The 19,482-nt window shown below is 40.9% G+C and overlaps 1 protein-coding gene across 1 annotated transcript in view; it reads right to left on the reverse strand.

Annotated features, from left to right (window-relative positions):
- The window catches only part of NPF (neuropeptide F), a 418,072-nt gene extending 401,697 nt beyond the window's left edge, over window positions 1-16,375 (reverse strand). The window contains exon 1 of the mRNA XM_067144403.2: window positions 16,321-16,375. The gene's annotated coding sequence lies outside the window, so the exon portion shown is untranslated. The remainder of the gene's footprint in view (window positions 1-16,320) is intronic.
- Window positions 16,376-19,482: the final 3,107 nt, after the last annotated feature.

A 19,482-nucleotide genomic window follows, 5' to 3' on the forward strand; every position in this document is an offset into this window, starting at 1 on the left:
CAACAGACACCACACTATCAACCATGACAGGGACATGAATTCCTCAACATTGGATTGGCGTCAAGAAGAGTATCCAGACGTAAAACAGGGCCAATTCCTGACCTAAGACACATTTTGCACCCGCAACAAAATGGGTTTGAGAAAAGTGTCAAGAGAAGAATGTTCATACTACTTGACGTAGAGTGATTAGAAGTGGCATATTCTTAGATAACGTTTCAATAACTAATCCCTATACCACAAACATCGGAATATTGTGTGCGGAAGGAAGGAAGGAAGGAAGGAAGGAAGGAAGGAAGGAAGGAAGGAAGGAAGGAAAATATGTGATGAAAGAACAAAGTAAGGAATAATGACAGAAGGAAAAAGGTAGAACAAAAGGGATGAAGGAAGAATAAAGGAAAGAAATAATGAAAGAAGAAATAACGGAAAGGATAAATGAAAGACGGAAAGAAGCAAGGAAGGAAAGAAGGAAAAGAGGACAGAAAGAAGTAAGGAAGGGAGGAATGAAGTACGCCTTTCGAATCTTCTTCTTCCTAACCTTTGTCTTAATTTATTGAGTTCGGCACTTGATATCAATATGGTCCAGTTTTATGGCCGAATGCCCTTCTTACCGATCTCGATAGCTGCAGTCGCTTAAGTGCGGCCAGTATCCGGTATTCGGGAGATAGTGGGTTCGAACCCCACTGTCGGCAGCCCTGAAGATGGTTTTCCGTGGTTTCCCATTTTCACACCAGGCAAATGCTGGGGCTGTAACTTAATTGAGGCCACGGCCGCTTCCTTCCCACTCCCAGCTCTTCCCTGTCCCATCGTCGCCATAAGACCTATCTGTGTCGGTGAGACGTAAAGTAACTAGTAACTAGCAAAATGGCCTTCTTGCCGGACTGAGTGGCTCAGAAGGTTAAGACGCTGGCCTTCTGACCCCAACTTGGCAGGTTCGATCCTGGCTCAGTCCGGTGGTATTTGAAGGTGCTCAAATACGTCAGCCTTGTGTCGGTAGATTTACTGGCACGTAAAATAACTCTGCGGGACTAAATTCCGGCACCTCGGCGTCTCCAAAAACCGTAAAAGAGTAGTCAGTGGGACGTAAAGCAAATAACATTATTATTATTATTATTATTATTATTATTATTATTATTATTATTAATTCCCTTCTTGACGCAACTCTGTGTGGAGCGATGGTTTCGCTGTTGCGTGTTCCTGTTTTCGTGGGCGTTATGTTACAGTTTGGGGTGTGCTCTGTGTAAATGAAGAAATATGTATTAAGATGAAGACAAGCAGCCAATCCCCGAACTAGAGGAATTAACCTTATGCAGTAAAAATCCTACATTTTCCGGGAATCGAGCACGGGACCTTCTGAACTGAAGGCCAGTACATCTAGTCAGGAAGCCGAACGAAACATCCCTTTAGAATATCGAAAGCTATTACACTACAATTTGTTGAAGTTCCACCTGCACCTGTTGCTAGCAGAATCAGCTCCACGCCTGCTGTTTCATTATGTAACTGCAGAGTGGGGGTGGTCAAGGGTCGGTTCACCCGGAAGGACGTGATTCGATTTTCCGCCAGGAAGTGTGAAATTTAGACACGAGATTTCACTTCTGAAGAGTCATTCACCCTACATCAAAAATAAATACTAGTTAATTCCTGAAAGTAAAGACGGCCGATGATAGAGGTTTTTTATTGCAAGTATTTTAACGTCGCTTCGACTCAGTTAGGTCTCTTGGTGATGATGGGATAGGAAAGTGCTACAACTGTGAAGGAAGCGGCTGTGATTGTAATTAAGATACAGTCCCAGCATTGACGGTGTGTTAAAGAGGGAAACCACGGAAAGCCATTTTTATGTATCCCCTGTGGGTGGGGGATGCAGATGAATACATGCACGGTATTCCCTGCCTGTCGTAAGAGGCGACTAAAAGGGGCGACCCAGGGATGTTGAGATTACTTGTGGTTAGCACTATCACGTGAGGAAAACCATTGGTCGACTTTACTTGCGATTAATACCACTATGTAAGGAACACCATGGATCTGTGATTATCATCGTGGATTAGTATCACTATATGCGGAACATTTTGGGTTTTCGTTACCTGTGATTAGTACCACTATGTGAGGAATACCATGGGTTTGAGTTACTTGTGATTAGTACCATTATGTGAGAAACACCACGATTCTGGGCGTTGCCTGTGATTAGTACCACTATATGAGTGATACCGTGGGTCTACGTTGCCTATGATTAGTATATTTATGTGAGGAACACCACGGGCCTGTGTTACCTGTGAGTAGTACTTTACCTGTGATTAGTACCGCTACATGAGGAACACCATGGCTATATTTACCAGCGATTACTACTATTATGGGGGGCCGGTGACTTTGATTTGGACTCCTTTAGACAGTAAGCGTCATCGATTTAGAATTTTGCTTTGGAAGCAGTCTCTTGTTCAGATTATGCCATTGTTTTAAGTTATTTTATGGGAAGGTGGTGCATTGCGGGTCGAACCCACTGATTGTTTTAAGTTCATGATCATTGTTCGTCGTCGTCTTTTTGAACTCTATTCGATGGGTAGATTTTGGAATTATTTTAACTTTCAATATTGTGAGTTGGATACGCTAATTATTTTAATGCACATTCATTCATTCATTCATCATGTTTTGAATTCTGGTCAGTAGATGAATTTTAGAATTTCAATTGTCATTACACTGCATTTCATCTCTTACCATTTGGGACCGATGGCCTAGATGTTAGGCCCATTCAAACAACCACAATCATCATTTTCATGGCTGCCGACGGTGTGGTTCGAACACATCATCTCCCGAATGCAAGCTCACAGCTACGTGAACTGTAGCCAATTCGCTCGGTACATAGAGTTAACTAGCATCGAGTTGTACTCTTCCATGGCCCTTCATGGCTTGTAGGGAATAGACTCGAGATATGAGCGCGTTTCTTATGTATATGTTTGACCGGGTAGGGAATCCATAAGTCGGGAATTTCGTTCATATCAGTACAACTTGTTGGAGTATACCTACCACATAATCGAGCGTACGTCTTTCTCTGGTTGCGTGGCCATTTAGGAAGAAACCAAGACGCGGGTTTAACCTGCGTCGTAAGAATGTTGTATTCATATTAAATCCATCTGCAGATCAGTGGTTAATGTTTGTTTTCAAATCCCTAAAGTTTGCGTTCAAATACGGGTAAGTGAAGCTTTCAAATACGGAAATAATTTATTTGAATAAATATAATCTATCGGAGGGTGGGGGGAGGGGACGTCTAGCTGCCCGCAAATGAATAAATATTGCAACATTTTAAAAATACAAACGAAAATTAATTAAATGTGTTTTCTTATTTCCCTTATGAATTAATCAGTAGTATGAAGCTTTGTGGTTTCCCTAGAACTGGGGCAGCTATTTTAAGTGCATTTTCCCTCTCTCATAACTCCATATTGTACAATGTTGTCATGCTAACGATTTCTGCTGGTTAACTAATTAATTAATTAATTAGTAGATCACCCAATAAAGGTCCGTTCTATCCATCATATGGTTAGTATTCGTGATATGGGGGGTTTGGACCCTACTAATTGCAACCCTAAAAGTGGTTAACTGTAGCTTTCTCATCAACGCAAAAAACCTGTCCGAATTGGTGAGACCTTAAACCGCCAACAACAAAAACAACAACAAAATGACGAACTTCGATATTGAAACTCAGGCAATCTGTAAACGTCTAACCGAAATTCCTGATGATGATGATGATGATGATGATGATGATCCTTGTTGTTTAGGGGCCGATGACCTAGATGTTAGGCCTCTTCAAGCAACAAGCATCATAATAATTATCGTGATTGTTTTTAAAGGGGCCTAACATCTAGGTCATCGGCCCAACCGAAATTCCTGTACCTGGTATTTGAGACCATACGATTATTGATTTTCTTTGTTGTGTATATCAAATTGGAGATGTACTAGTGGAGCTCAGTGCCTAGGATGTTATGGTTCAACAACAGGCACGGCCGCTATATTCCCAATCCTAGACTTTTCCCATCCTTGCGTCTATGTGCTCGATCAATGTTACATCACCAGCAAAAAGAGAAATAGTAATTACATTGCTATTAGACAGGCCTGCCGTGTGGTTCAGATAAATGGAGAAAAGCAATCTGATTTGCGGCTGGATTGATATTATAAATATGGTGGGCTGTCGTCATAAGAGCTGTTCGAGTAGGTGCAACATAAAACAAATAGCAAAACAAAAATCACGTTGAATATTTATTCAACGCAATTAACACTGTCCGGTTCCTTGGTGGGTAATCAGCTTCGAAGCCTTCGGTTCAGATGTTCCCATGTTCGATTTCTGGCCGGTTCGGGGATTTTAGACGTGTCTGATTAATTCTCTCGGGAACTGCTGGTTCATGTTTATACCAATATATTTCTCTGCATATACGCACAACACATCACGCTAACAATCACCACAAAAGTAGACAATAGTGAGTATATCTCCCCAGATAGAGATGGCGTCAGGAAGTGCATCAGGTCGTAAAACAGAGAAAAGTTCCGCAGGTGCGCACATCCGCGACCCCATCAGTTTGTGAATAAAAGGGAAGATAAATAAAGGAATTTATTACGACATGAATCGAAAATCGTGAACTACAAACTACGGCTAACTTTATTTATTTATCAGTTCCACCTTCCTCTGTTTCCTGTGGAGTTAGAACAGCACACCAGGCTCAGTTTAGAACTTGTCCGGGAGTTTAAGACCGGGCACATTTCTTGCCTACATATGCTCGTCCTATTGCAGTCACCGAGATTCGAACCCAGGATAATCTGGATGGGAACCAGGTGGCTAGACGACTGGGATAACGTCCCCTTTCGCTGTTCAATCTTCACGTATTTATATAGACTAATATACATAAGACTGGAGTTTTACGCAAGTAAGCTCGTAGTTTATGTAACTGTTGGTATTGTAATCATATCCACGAGATCTTGAGTTTTACATTTTATTTCAAGAATCACAAACCTATTGGCCGTGTTTTGAACCACGGCCACTTTGAAGAGAAGCCAATGGCAATTCCACTTGAGTATAATGTAGCATGGAGTTTATAATTAATTTTGACAGGAGCCCCAGTTTCTCGTAGAGTCCGAATTTCAAAGGTATAAATCAATATTTCGAAATTTTCGCATGTAATGACTGATATTAGAACCTCTATCACTTTGGTGGGAAACCAGCATCAATGTCGCAAAGTTATCACGTCCACTTTACATCGACTGATGGAACTCAATAACAAATGACAGAAGAGGTTAGGACTATATATATGTTATTATTCCGATATTTACATAGATTTAGTAGAGAGAAATCCCTCTCCAGAACAATCACCATCAAATGTTGAGGTAGAAATTGAGGGATTAGTGGGAAGGAATAACTTTGGGCTCAATAATTCCCACCTACTGTATGTAACATTGTATCTGTTGAAGGCTGAAATGAAATAATAATCCTGGTCGAGAAGTAATCAACAAGTATCGTGCACTGAAACATTATATACGTAACTAACATGTCATTTAATTCCAGAATCAACCATCAATTCAATAAAAACTAAGATTTCGTTCATTAATGCTTATTTTTTTTAAGTTATACCGGGCGGGTTTTATCAATTTTTATCATTCGAAAGATTTGTTTCCTTGGATTTCAAAAGAATAAAAATCCTTGAAGTGGAAAATTTCTGAGAAACATCCCCTGGAAAAGCCGAAAATCCTCTAACTCCTTAACCGTCAAAGATGTCGAGTTTGGTCCTTTTTTTATTCCCTGACCTCTAAAGCTAGAAATATGTTGTCTCAATAAGTATTTTCCCTAAACTTTACCACATATTTCTTTTAAGTATCTTCAATCGACAAAGGTTTATTTGAAGAAAGCTCGTAAAAGCGCTCCTCTCTGTTAGTCGGCACCAGAACCGAGCATTACCAAGGCTATGCCCAGTGATGTAACATCAGAGACAATTACTGGATGACAGTTTGTTATACCGGGAGTAACAACATTCAATGATTGAACTTCTAGGGATGATAGCAGGAACCAAAATAAATATTTTTCTTAATCATAGGTCATAAATTGATAATTGATGTACATCTCGACGTGATGGTGAACATTATCTTACAGTTTAATTATAATATTTTACACAAAATAACAATTCAAAAACGTAACCTCCCTCTCTAACATAAGCTCTACAATGACGTAATCCTGTTTCAGCGGTGGGAAAATTACAATTTCGTTCATAAACTTTTAGAGTGATACTGTTCCAGATGTTGGATAGTTGCATTCTCAATCACGTCAAAATGAATCTCAGTTTTTAATTTCTAACTCATGGTTATTTAATAAAACATACTTGTTTCGGTCTCTTCTATTATCCCTAGATGTTTCAGTATTAAATTTTGTTACACTCAGAGTAATTGAAATTATCTGAAGAGTATAGTGGGAACTTGATTTAATTCATGGGGATAATTTGTAGGCAATTTGATGTTAATACTTCCTGTATTTATGGGGCTCTCTTGTAGGAGATGACGGGCTAGTTGTAATTCCCTTTAAAAAGAATATCAGTGCCATCGCCGGTCTATATCAATGAGACTGTAAAAGTTTGCTTGGTTCATTCGATAGGACGATGGTTCGATCTCCCGAAAAGTCACGAATTTATTAGTGAAGTGTACATTCTTGCACATCACTCTGGCAGTCTATCACCCTGAAACAGGAATGAGTACCAGATTCATTCTCGGGAGATGGCCAGGCAATGGATTTTAGCCACACCTGGTTAATTCATCTGGCTCTGACGGTGGATTACGAACACCCCATGTTGTCAAATACCACAGTAACACGTAATAGTTGAATACACTTCTCCATTTAGGGTTAGTGTTGGGAATTACATCTGGCTGTAAGACTGGCACAAGCCCACATCGGTAACAAATATGGCACACGCAACCTCGTTAGGGTGAGGACGAAAAATAACAAGAACAAGAAGAGGAAAATTCCCGGGAGCATTGGCTATGTGGCTGGGCATGGAGTTAACCAGTCTTCCCCAATTTGTGATGAACTAACTACCTTCTCGTCCAAGAACCTCCATGACCTGCAGCGGAGACAGTTTTGAATTTGCGTCTGTACAGACTAGCTATTTTTGTCTATCTTAAAAAGTCTAATTGACATGGTATTACATAAAGTACTCCATCCTATGACTGCAGATCGCATTTCAAGCCACTATACTTCGAGACTGAGTAGCATGATAACTTTGTACTGTCGTTCTGTGCACTGGATAGTACAGTCCACTCGGAATAATTATTCAGCTTCTGAAGATGCTTGAAATGTCAATATATTACCTATCATGGAAGAGAGCATCTTACGACTGTCCTGATAAAAGACCGGACTCATCTCGAACAATCTTTTCGTATTGGTTTTACGTAGCACCAACACAGATAAGTCTTATGGCGACGATGAGATAGAAAAGGACTAGGAATGGTAAGGAAGCGGCCAAGGCCTTAATTGAGGTACTCATGGTTATTTAATAAAACATATTTGTTTCGGTCTCTTCTATTATCCCTAGATGTTTCAGTATTAAATTTTGTTACACTCAGAGTAATTTAAATAATCTGAAGAGCATCGTGGGAACTTGATTTAATATCATGGGGGTAATCTGTAGGCAATTTGATATTAATACTTCCTATATTTATGGGACTCTCTTGTAGGAGATGGCTGCCTAGTTGCAATTCCCTTACCGAGCTCGATAGCTGCAGTCGCTTAAGTGCGGCCAGTATCCAGTATTCGGGAGATAGTGGGTTCGAACCCCACTGTCGGCAGCCCTGAAGATGGTTTTTCGTGGTTTCCCATTTTCACACCAGGCACCACCACCTTAATTAAGGCCACGGCCGCTTCCTTCCCACTCCTAGCTCGTTCCTGTCCCGGCCTCTCCATAAGACCTATCTGTGTTGGTGCGACGTAAAATAACTTGTTGTAATTATAGTTCCCTTGCCTGGTGTGAAAATGGAAAACCACGGAAAACAATCTTCAGGGTTGCCAACAGTGGGGCTCAAACCCACTATCTCCCGGATGCAAACTCACAGCTGTGCGCCCCTAACCGCACGGCCAACTCGCCCGGTCCTCGAGCAATCTCAGAGAGAGCCGACAGTGTGCAGCGGGCTAGTGTAAGGAGTGAGTTCAAGGCGCCGGGACAACGCATGCATAGATCTCGAACACCGGTAGTTAATAACCTTCCTCGGTAAACGTTTATTCTCTTCCGACCTGGAGCAAGGCTGAATGGCTCAAAGTGTTGGCGTTCTGAGCTCAAGTTGGGTGGTTCGATCCTTGTTCAGGCCGATGGTATATGAAGGTTCCTCAGCCTTCTCTCTCCTGTCGGTAGATTTACAAGCACCTAAAATGAACTTCTGCGGAACAAAAGCCTGGCACTTTGATGTCTCCAAAAACTATAGAAGTATTTAGTGGGAAGTAATTGGAAGCAATTAATGATTTAACCGTCCGACGTCTGTGAGAACGAAAGAGTCATTAATTTTACGCAGCACTGCCCCTTCTGTTGATTATAGTCTACGTTCATTCTTCAAAGGGTCGGCACTATATAATAAAATTAGGAAGGATGATTATCACCGTCCAGGGCCTCTTAACATATGGAAGCGGATGTTAACTAAAGGGCCTATAGCTGAGTCTAGCACTGCTTCCATTTACTTTCGCAAGGCCCTATTTTCATCACTCCTATTCGAACTCTCTTAGTCAAATCTAGTTTCTTTCCAACCCTGACGGTATGAGATGTCTAAAGCTTAGAAAGAAATTCTTCTCTGCGGCTTCCATAACTCTTCTCTCTTGCCAACACTTTCATTCTTAGAATTTCGAACTGCTTCATCTTTCACCTATGATTGAAGTTTAGAGCGAATATTTTATTGAAATTCGTCTCTAAATGTTTCTATTTCATGATGGGGAATCGATTTTATGTGCTTATGGATGCAACGACTAAACCTTTTCCACATCGACTAGGCAGTAGCATGAGTGATTGTGTGTGATAAAGGAAATAATTTCGAATCACGCTACAACGAAAAGCATGAACTCAGTTCATTGAGCAAGCCCTGTTTTACAGAAACAGTTGGCTGTACTCTGCTTGTCCACGAGCAACGCAGCCGGTTGGTATACGCTTGGATAGCAGTCACAGATTGTTTGACGTGCCTTCAGTTTCTTGTCTTGTCAGACGACCAAGTAAGGCACCTCCGTGTTTATTACTACGACCCAAAATAATCCTAGATCACCCCTTAATTTATCGGAAACTCTCCCTGTCCGTTGTTGGTCGGTATCCAGATTCAGTAATTATTTAAAAGGATGGTTCGAGGGCATAAGCGAAAGTAGACTGTGCGTTCGTTGTCAATAATAACAGGTTTATTTTTCCTCTACCGGAATCCTGTAGTGTATACACAGCAGAACTAACGCTATCCTTGAAGCTCTACGTGGGTACGCGCAGTCCAATGAACGCCCGAACTTTCTGCTGTGTACCGACTCCTTGAGCTCGTTACAATGCAGGCTTCCCTGGTGTAGTGAATTCAGGACCTTCTGGCCGGGCGTTGGAATGCTAGCACCAGAATCACATTCTTGTGGCCCCCAGTCCACACGGGTGTAGCAGGAAACGAAGTAGCTAATAGGGCTGCCAATGAGGAGGTCACATTGCCCTCGTTGCCTCACAAGATTCCAGCCAATGATATTCGTCCTCAGCTGAGACATTTGGTTATGTCCCATTGGGAGATGGAGTGGCAGGCCACCCCTCTTCCAAATAAGCTGAGAGCGATAAAAGGAACTACGAATGTATGGAAGACTCCCCTTCGGGTCTCCCGGAAAGAAGCAGTGGTAATGTATAATGTCGTCTTCAGATCAGCCACGGTATAGCAACGTATTCCTACTTACTAAAGGGAGAAGATACCTCCACCGATGTGTACTTGCGGCGGTCGTCTAAGAGTGGAACACATTATTACGGAGTGCGTGCACCTGGCCGATCTGCGCCGTAGTCTCAAACTTTCCAGTACAATCCGCCTCATCCTATGTGATGACGAGCAATCACCAGACCTCTCCATCCGTTTTGTGAGGGATAGTGGCCTGTTTTATCGTGTATACAAGCGAGCTTTCTATCCGCTTTTAATTTTTACTTTATTGTTCACTCTTTTATCCATTGAATCAGTTAATTTTTGTGTATTTTAACGTGTTTTTAAACTTTTAATTTGAATGATATAAATTATTTCACTTCAAGGCAAAGATTTATTATATTTTCATCTACATTATATCATTTTATGTGGAAATAAGGCATTAAGAATTAGATCGGCAGATTATTTTAAATTCATAGTAATATCTTCTTCTTCTTCTTCTTCTACAATTTTTACCTCATCTGTGGGGTTGTGGGTGCGAGCTGTGATCAATGAACGGCGGCGCTTTCTGCTGCGTACCGACGGATTTGGGCATGTTTTACGGCCAGATGCCCTTCCTGACGCCAACCCTACATGGAGGGATGTAATCACTATTGCGTGTTTACCGCAGTGGTTGGTAGTGTATAATGTTGTCTGAATATGAAGATGAACGTGTTAGAATAACACCCAGTCCCCGAACCAGAAGAATTCATCGGACGCGATTAAAATCCACAACCCGTCCGGAACTCGAATCCGGGACTCTCTGAACCGAAGGCCTCAACGCTGACCATTCATCCAATGAGTCGGTAAATAATTTCTTCATCATCATTTGTGTTAAATTCTAGTAAGTGGATACATTTTAAAATTTGAATTATTATTATTACATTTCATTTCAGCTCGTACCATTAGGGGTCGGTGATCTAGCTGTTTTTCCCCTTTTTATCAAGCTGCTTAACGTCGCACCGACACAGCTAGGTCTTATGGCAACGATTGGACAGGAAAAGGCTAGGAGTGGGAAAGAAGCGGCCTTGCCCTTTCCTATCTCTTGGTCGCTATAATATCTATCTGTGTAGGTGTGACATAAAACGACTTTTTAACGGTATTCTGAAAGTAGGAAATGAGTTGAAAGGCAAAATTATCCTTATATCGCTCTGCTTTCAGGCCGAATTTTCTGTATGGAAGTGAATACTGGGTGTCCTTCCCAATATCGAAATCGCAAAGTGAGAAAAATTAAGACTACTACCGAACACTGTAAAAGTAAAAATAAGTCGCATAGTAAATTTCCTCATGTAAAATTTTCTTCATTATAACTTATTAGTCTATTTTACTTTGCGAATTCTTCAGATCCAAAACAGCGCTGGCACCACACCGTAAACGCTGACATGAGAAAGGCTCACCAACAATGCTTTAAATCGTCTAAAAGTGTTACCCAAGACTCGGGGAGAGAAATGAAATGAATAGCCACTGCCTGTCAGGAATGGAATGAATGAAGCCCCATCTAGCGGCGAGGATAGGAATTGTGCCAGCTACCGAAGCCTGTCGCACACCTCTGGGGCAATCATTAATGACTGAGAGATGAAATGAAATGACATTGGAGAGTGTCGCTGGAATGAAAGATGACAGAAAAAACCGGAGTAGCCGGAGAAAAACCTGTCTCACTTCCGCTTTGTCCAGCAGAAACCTCGCTTGGAGTGATTGAGATTTGAACCACGTAACCCAGCGGTGAGAGGCCGACGCGCTGCCGGGTGAGCCACGGAGGTTCTTACATTAGGGGAGAGAGAGAAACCCAAAATGAAGAAGACGAATAAAAAGAAGAAGATCATAGAAGCAGTGTCAGACACAAAACTTCAGAAAGAGGAGTAGGAGCCAATTATCGTCGTCAATAGAAATGTGAAATCTGAAGTGAGAGGAAAGTTGCATAAAGTCCCATCACATGCAGAGTTAAGCGTTGAAAAGCGTTGAACTTTATATAATTGTCACAGCGTTTAGTAAGCGTATCATCCAATTTATACATAGCCAGGCTGAGTGGCTCAGACGGTTGAGGCGCTGGCCTTCTGACCCGAACTTGGCAGGTTCGATCCTGGCTCAATCCAGTGGTATTTGAAGGTGCTCAAATACGTCAGCCTCGTGTCGGTAGATTTACTGGCACGTAAAAGAACTCCTGCGGGACTAAATTGCGGCTCTTCGGTGACTCCAAAAACCTTAAAAATATTTTTTTTTTGCTAGGGGCTTTACGTCGCACCGACACAGATAGGTCTTATGGCGACGATGGGATGGGAAAGGCCTAGGAGTTGGAAGGAAGCGGCCGTGGCCTTAATTAAGGTACAGCCCCAGCATTTGCCTGGTGTGAAAATGGGAAACCACGGAAAACCATCTTCAGGGCTGCCGATAGTGGGATTCGAACCTACTATCTCCCGGATGCAAGCTCACAGCCGCGCGCCTCTACGCGCACGGCCAACTCGCCCGGTTTAAAAGTATTTAGTGGGACGTAAAAACCAATAACGTTATTAATTTACACATATGCTATTTTTCTTTGTCGTTGACTTTATAGTTGCACGTGCCCTTTTTACGGAGAAATTAAATATTTTATCTTTTGAATCAAAGATTTTACGTCACGCTATAATTGTCTTAGTAGCCTGTAGCTATTTTTCTATAGATGCAGTATTTTTTTCACCCGTCTCTTGGGACAGGCCAGAGAAAGCCGCGGCGTTTACTGAAGTCCTAGTCCCTTTCATAGCTGTGGCAGTACGGAAGCTCTTGAGATACGGGTGGTACCGAGTAATGGCATTCGCAGCACTAGTGCGTTTGGATGTAATAAACAGTGACACTCATAGTATCTTCTGTCTAATGAGGAAAGCAATGACAAACTGCCTCACACCTCATTATGGCGACACAATAGGTCCTTGCCGTTTCCCTATAACTGTATTCTTGGTGGTGCTGTTTGAGTATCCAATCAGTCTCCGCAATTGAAGATTTAACAGATATAACGATTCCTTTCTGCTAAATTATGCTCCTGAGGATTGAAAATTGTGGCAAAAACATCATACACTAAATTTCTTAATATCGAATTTGTCCCATTAGAATTCCAACTATAATTAACGCTGAATAATATATGCAATAATAAGCTGCATAGTGAGATTTTTGGTTGTTAGGCTGTGTCGAATTTTCTCTCTCAAGTTGCTACCCATATTTGATGGGAATGTCACCACACATTAAAAATTCGATTCAGAACTCACTTCAGTGTTTCTTACATGGCCATAAATAACTGTGCAAAACAATGTTCGTTCGGATTTCGATAAAAATCATCTAACTAAAATGGTGATATATTCCTTCTGTTCTTTTGACACTGCTTAAGTAGGGTAAGGGCAAGGGTAAGGGTGTATTCTGCCCGAAGGCAGGTCCGAAACCTCCATAGAGGTAAGTAGAAACACTTTCTTTCCTATGTCCATCACCTTGGCAGATCTTCCTACCAAGATGGACACCGTTGTTATCCTGAGTGTGATACACATTTAAGACTGTGATACCACAACAGGGTGCATTCAGTCTCAGCTAACACAGACGAGAACTAAGGTCCTAAAGTCCAGAATGGACCTCACTATAGATTTCAATCCACTGATATATTTCTTCCAGTGCCAGGTTCAACCAATTGGGTAGCAACTACGCTAATCCCTAGAACATGGTGGTGACACATAGAATCAGAGCATCTCCTGAACTCTAACGCGAAAAATAAACGGATGATTTAATGTATCATCAATTCGAATAGGTTTTCAGTGACGATGGACAGGAAAGGGCTAGAACTGGGAAAGAAGCGGCCATGGCCGTAATTAAGTTACAGCCCCAGCTTTTGCCTCGTTTGGAAATAAGAAACCGCGAGAAATTATATTCAGGACTACAATGATGGGGTTCAAACCCACTATCCCCTGAATGCAAACTTGTACCGCGCAGCCTACTGGCTTGGTCACACGAAAACATATAAATTCAAGGTGAGAAGAGGCCTATGATATATATAGGGCAACTAACCTCCACTAACAGCATTTTTGTTGCATTTTTGTAGTTAAATTATGAAGTAATATGTACAATACTAGCTTTTGTGTCCGTGACTGGAAAATAGCTAACTTGGGAAGGTAGTGGACACGGTTTTAATTAATGTGTGATCTACGCATTTTCCTGGTATGAAAATGGGAAAACTATTTTTCAGAACTGCCGACGGTGTGTTAGAACCCACTATCTCACAAATGCAGCTACACAACCAGTATTGCGTGAACAAGTCACTCGCTTTAGCAAGCAAAGAATACATTAACAGATGGATGGGAAAAAGAAGGAAAAGAGAAAATCAATAATAGACAGCAAAATGAATACCTTTTGAAGATGGAGTTTTCAGATCTACCCGCAGCTTGGTGGAAATTCTCTTGTTACGGTAGATTTTTAACATAACACTAATTCATGAAAGTTTTTGTCAACACTATGACGGGCCTGTGCTAGAACCGGAAAGCAGCGGTCCAAGACTTCATTGTGATAAAGCTTCCGCGAATCTGTCCTGTATGAAAAGTGGAAACCACGGAATACTTTATTCAAAGGTACCGACGGAGGGGCTCTAAACCACTATCTCTCTAAGGCAGCGAGATTAAAACTACACATCCCCTATGACGAAGGAAATTCGTTCGGTAGGAGAAATAAAATTTTGCAGTAGTTGAATTCCGAACTTAAAACATTTTGAAGACTTGTGTTCAAATACGGAAATAAGGATCAACTATTGGGGATAATTCGGATATTGACACTGAGTTCCAACACTAACGGTAATTGTTTTAAAGGGCCTGACATTAAGGTCACTGGTCCTCTAAGAACATTATTTGGTTCAATATTGCATAATATATAGGATAAAAATTCCTTAAACGTAACAGTTATCAGGAAATTGTAAAAGTGGTCAATCAGTATATTTGTTGACTCAAACATTAGTCTAGTGTAAGATTATATTTATTCATTCGGACAACCGAGCGAATCGACCACGAAATACGGGTCGAGTATCTGTAAGATTTCGTTCGAAAGGTAGTGAGTTCGAACCTCATTGTTGGCAGTGCTGATGAGTCATTTTTCCTTGTTTTCATGCCAGAAAACGTCGGAGATGTACCTTAATTGTGACAACAATCGAAAACTTCACAGTAACTTTCCTATACTGTCGCCACTGAAAACCTACATGTTCAATTACGATGTTAATCAACTGAAAAAATGACATTTTAAGATAGGAATGGCAGGACAGGACAGGGCAGCTATTGGACTATGAACGTAATTTTGATTTGCATGCCTAATTCTTTCTCCCAGGTACATTTGAGCCGCGACATACTTTTGCGTAGTAAGAAAAAATGTTCGACTCACATTGTACGGAATATTTAATAATATTTAATTTTACTCCACTCGCGGAGGAAGTGTCGTATTCTTTAAAGCATTCGAGTAGAACAAGTGTTAAGGTTGGACATTTGTGAAAGAATTCATCTGCTGTTAGCATAGAACATGACTGATTAATGCCTTTAGAAATAAGAAAATAATAATTGTTATTAGGGTAGTTTCATAAAAACTTTGTAAAGAACGATGCAAGTTAAATGGCCTTAAAGACAAGAAAAGGAGTTTAAAAATATAATACATTAAAATTTCCAGAAAAATACTCGATTCATTCTTTAATAAAAATATTTGTGTTCAATTAAAATATATCAAAGATTCTTCTAGTAAAATTGCAACGAGTTACTCTACATTTTGTTGAAACTCTCGTAACTGCGCATGCTACTGCGGCAATAATGCTTTGTTCTGTTAATTTCTAACCACATAATCTGATGTGTATCTTAAGGTAAACGTTATAATGGAATACGGTTAGAAGTAGGACGCGACACCTACTGGAAAATACTGTATTCTATCGTCAAGTCATATATATGTATAACGTAGAAAGCGTTTTACTTAAAGAAGACACAAAATTCTCTTTAAAAAAATTGAAATTCATCTATAGAATTAAAGTAGATATTTATCTAAAATTCTACACCTGTTGGTTATCCTTCTAACAAAAAGATGGATTTAAAATTCCTGAAATTTTCTTTCTTTTATCTGTTATCCTGTTAAATTATAGCAGTAAAAGTTTATAGAGACCATTGCAACACTAAGCAGAAAAATGCGTTTCTTAAATAAAATAGTGAAATATCCTTTTATTTTAATTTTCTAATATATTAGAAATGGAGTTCTCTCTCAGTAATAATGTATACTTAAATGTAGTTCGTTTATCAAAGTAATAAATATCGTAAAAAAGCGAATTGTTTCATTGTTGTTAAGTAAATAATTAACAATTCCTACATAGTTTCTGGCTTTCCCTCGAACTGTAATATATCTGGTTGTCAGGGAAAGACAAGACTCGGGATGAGTAAAAGGAAGAAGTTTTCAACTCACCGGTGGCTGCGGGGCTGAGAGTGTGTGCACTGGTCGGTGGCAGCGAGATGAGCGGCGGGAGACTTAGGGAAGCGTCCTGGCACGCCGGCATACTTATATATCTACCTGCGTGGCGCGTCCCGTGGCGGCCGCCAACCAGAGCAGGCGCGCACACCGCCCCACCCCCACCCGCACACTCACAGCACCCACCTGTTAGCCAAACGTAATGAACTGTTGCTTCAGAACACACGAAAAGTTACGAAAGAGAATTTCCAACAACGTTTTAGTATTGGAAGAATAAGTCGAGCCGCCTGAGAAAGAAACTGACTCAAAGCTCCAGAAACTAGTTCTTTCCCTCCACGTATTAAGCATCCTACCTTGTTGGATGCCAGCACGGATGTTAAATGCATCCTCTTTTCTTAGCTACCACCCTGAATGTCTATTTTCTCCTCTTTTCTTAGTTATCATTCTGGTTGTCAATTAAATTTCCTTTTCTTAGCTACAATACCACATGTTAGATACATTCTATTTTACTAGGTACCAACCTGTATGTCGATTATATTCCCCTTTGTTAGCTACTATTTTTAATGTTCAATGCATACTCTTTTCACAGATAAGTTAGCAATAGGATGGTCAGGATTTTTATGCATCGGGCAAGTTGGACATGCGGTTAGAGGTGCGCAACTGTGAGCTTGCATCCGGAAGACAGTGGATTCGAACTCCACTGTCGGCAAAACTAAATATGGTTTTCCGTGGTTTCCCATTTTCACACCAGGTAAATACTGGGGCTGTACCTTAAGGCCATGGCCCCTCCCTTCCCACTCCTAGGCCTTTCCTTTCCCATCGTTGCCATAAGACCTATCTGTGATGGTGCGACGTAAAGCAAATTGTAACAAAAATAAAATTTAAAAATAGGTGTCGAAAATAGGCTTTCAAATATGGCAAAATAGGTTCTAAAAATACATTTTAGACAGCTTCAGTTTGACATATTTTAATAAGTAACAATTCAAATGCCATTTTTATTTTACTAAGTGCCTCTGTGGCTCAGGCGCCAGCGCGCTGGCCTCTCACCAATGGGTTCAGTTGTTCACATCCCGGTCACTCCATGTGAGATTTGTGCTGGAAAAAGCGGAGGCGGGACTGGTTTTCCTCCGAGTACTCCGGTTTTCCCTGCCATCTTTCATTCCAGCAACACTCTCCAATATCATTTCAGTTCTTTAATCATTGCCCCCAGAAGAGTGCGACAGGCCTCGGCAGCCGGCACAATTCCCATCCTCGCCGCTGGAAGGGGGTTTCATTCATTCCATTCCTGTCCCGGTCTAATGACTGGAAACAGGCTGTGGATTTATTATTTTATTTTACTACATTGATAATAACTTGTTAGGGGGGAAATATAAAATACATTTCACTTTACTGCAAACGTCACAGAAGATAGTTGAGTAGTGCCTGTTCAAAGGTTGCTATTTCCACATTAAGAAAGTTGTGGGAAAAGGCGTAAGAAACGTAAAATAAAAGGCTCATGGAACGTGTCCATAATCTAGTTTTGTACAAGTTTTCTTTCTTTCTTTCTTTCTTTCTTTCTTTCTTTCTTTCTTTCTTTCTTTCTTGCTTTATCTGTTTCACTGCAGAAAAGGGGAAAATCAAAATCCTTGGCCACACACTTCGACATAACACATTCCTCATGAATATGCTGGAAAGAAAAGTTCTGGGTAAGAAGGGAGGAGGAAGGCTGAGGAAGAAGTATCTGGATTCCGTGATGGACAGGCTGAATTTCAAAAAATATGTTGACCTGAAACGCTCAGCAGAGGAGAGACAAATGTGGTTGCAGCGACAAGGTCTTGCCTTTAGGATATGAATGAATGAATTTAACTGTTTACCCTCCAGGGTTGGTTTCTCCCTTTGAATCGGTGAGGGATCCCACCTCTACCGCCTAAAAGGTAGTGTCCTGGAGTGTGATACTTTGGGTTGGAGGGATACAACTAGGAAGGAGGACCACTACTTCTTCCAGGCAGCCTCATCTATTATGTGGGAGGAGGGGAAGATTGGAACGGATAGACAAGGAAGAGGGAAGGAACCGACTGTGGCCTTAAGTTGAGTACCATCTCGGCATTTGCCTGGAGGAGAAGTGGGAAACCGCGGAAAACTACTTCGAGAATGGCTAAGGTGGTAATAGAACGCCCCTCTATTCAGTTGACCTCCAGAGCCTGAGTGAATCCCGTTCCAGCCCTCGTACCACTTTTAAAATTTCGTGGCAGAACCAGGAATCGAACCAGGGGCTCTGGGGTTGGCAGATAATCACACTAACCACTACACCACAGAGGGGAACTTGGTACAACTTTGAAAGAATTAAAACTTCCTGGGCTGGATTGTTCATGGCATTCGATAGAATTAAACTAGTGTAATGCCTGTGGACGAAATACTGATTTATTTTTTGGAAGTGGAAATAGCACCTTTTGAACAGACTCTCCGATATGGAATGGGAAAACTCCTGTAACCACTGTTTAATTAAAGACGATTTTGCAAGTGACACTTTCGGCATAATTCACACACTGAACAAACGGACAGTTGAAATATTCTCACATAATGAAATGAAGAGATTTGTTTACAGCAGGTCATTTGACACTGTCTCATGCCTCGTAACACAGACTACGGGCGTGCTGACTGCGGGAGATCCTTAAGGACTTTTGGGGAATGTTGTTTACAGCTTCTGTCTTTTAAGATTTTGTTTGTAGAGTATTTCACGAATATACTGTTCAAGATACGAAAACGAGTCGGAAAATATTTTAGTTTTTCGGAATAAATTAAAATCATTTTAATCGATATAGGGATAACAATCAATTATAGAAATATAGGTTCTAACGTCAATTTAGCCATTTCAGGCACTATAGGACCACCGTTTTTAACCTTATAAATACATGAAACGTGGTAATAGAACTTCAGTTTCTCTTCAGCAAAACAAAAGCATTGCCTAAAATCCGAGGTCCACTGGTTACATTCTAATTTTTAGCTACCGTTCCAGATCTTCCATGAATTCTCTTTTATTAGCTAGCAATCCGGTTGTCAATTATACTTTCTTAGTTACCAGCTTGGATGTCGATTACATTCTCCTTCCTTAACTACCATTTCAGATAATCAACATATGCTTCATTCTGCCTACCTGAATAACGGTTGTAATCGCTCGTG

Source organism: Anabrus simplex, chromosome 3 (assembly GCF_040414725.1).
Source record: "Anabrus simplex isolate iqAnaSimp1 chromosome 3, ASM4041472v1, whole genome shotgun sequence".
NCBI classification, from domain to species: domain Eukaryota; kingdom Metazoa; phylum Arthropoda; class Insecta; order Orthoptera; family Tettigoniidae; genus Anabrus; species Anabrus simplex.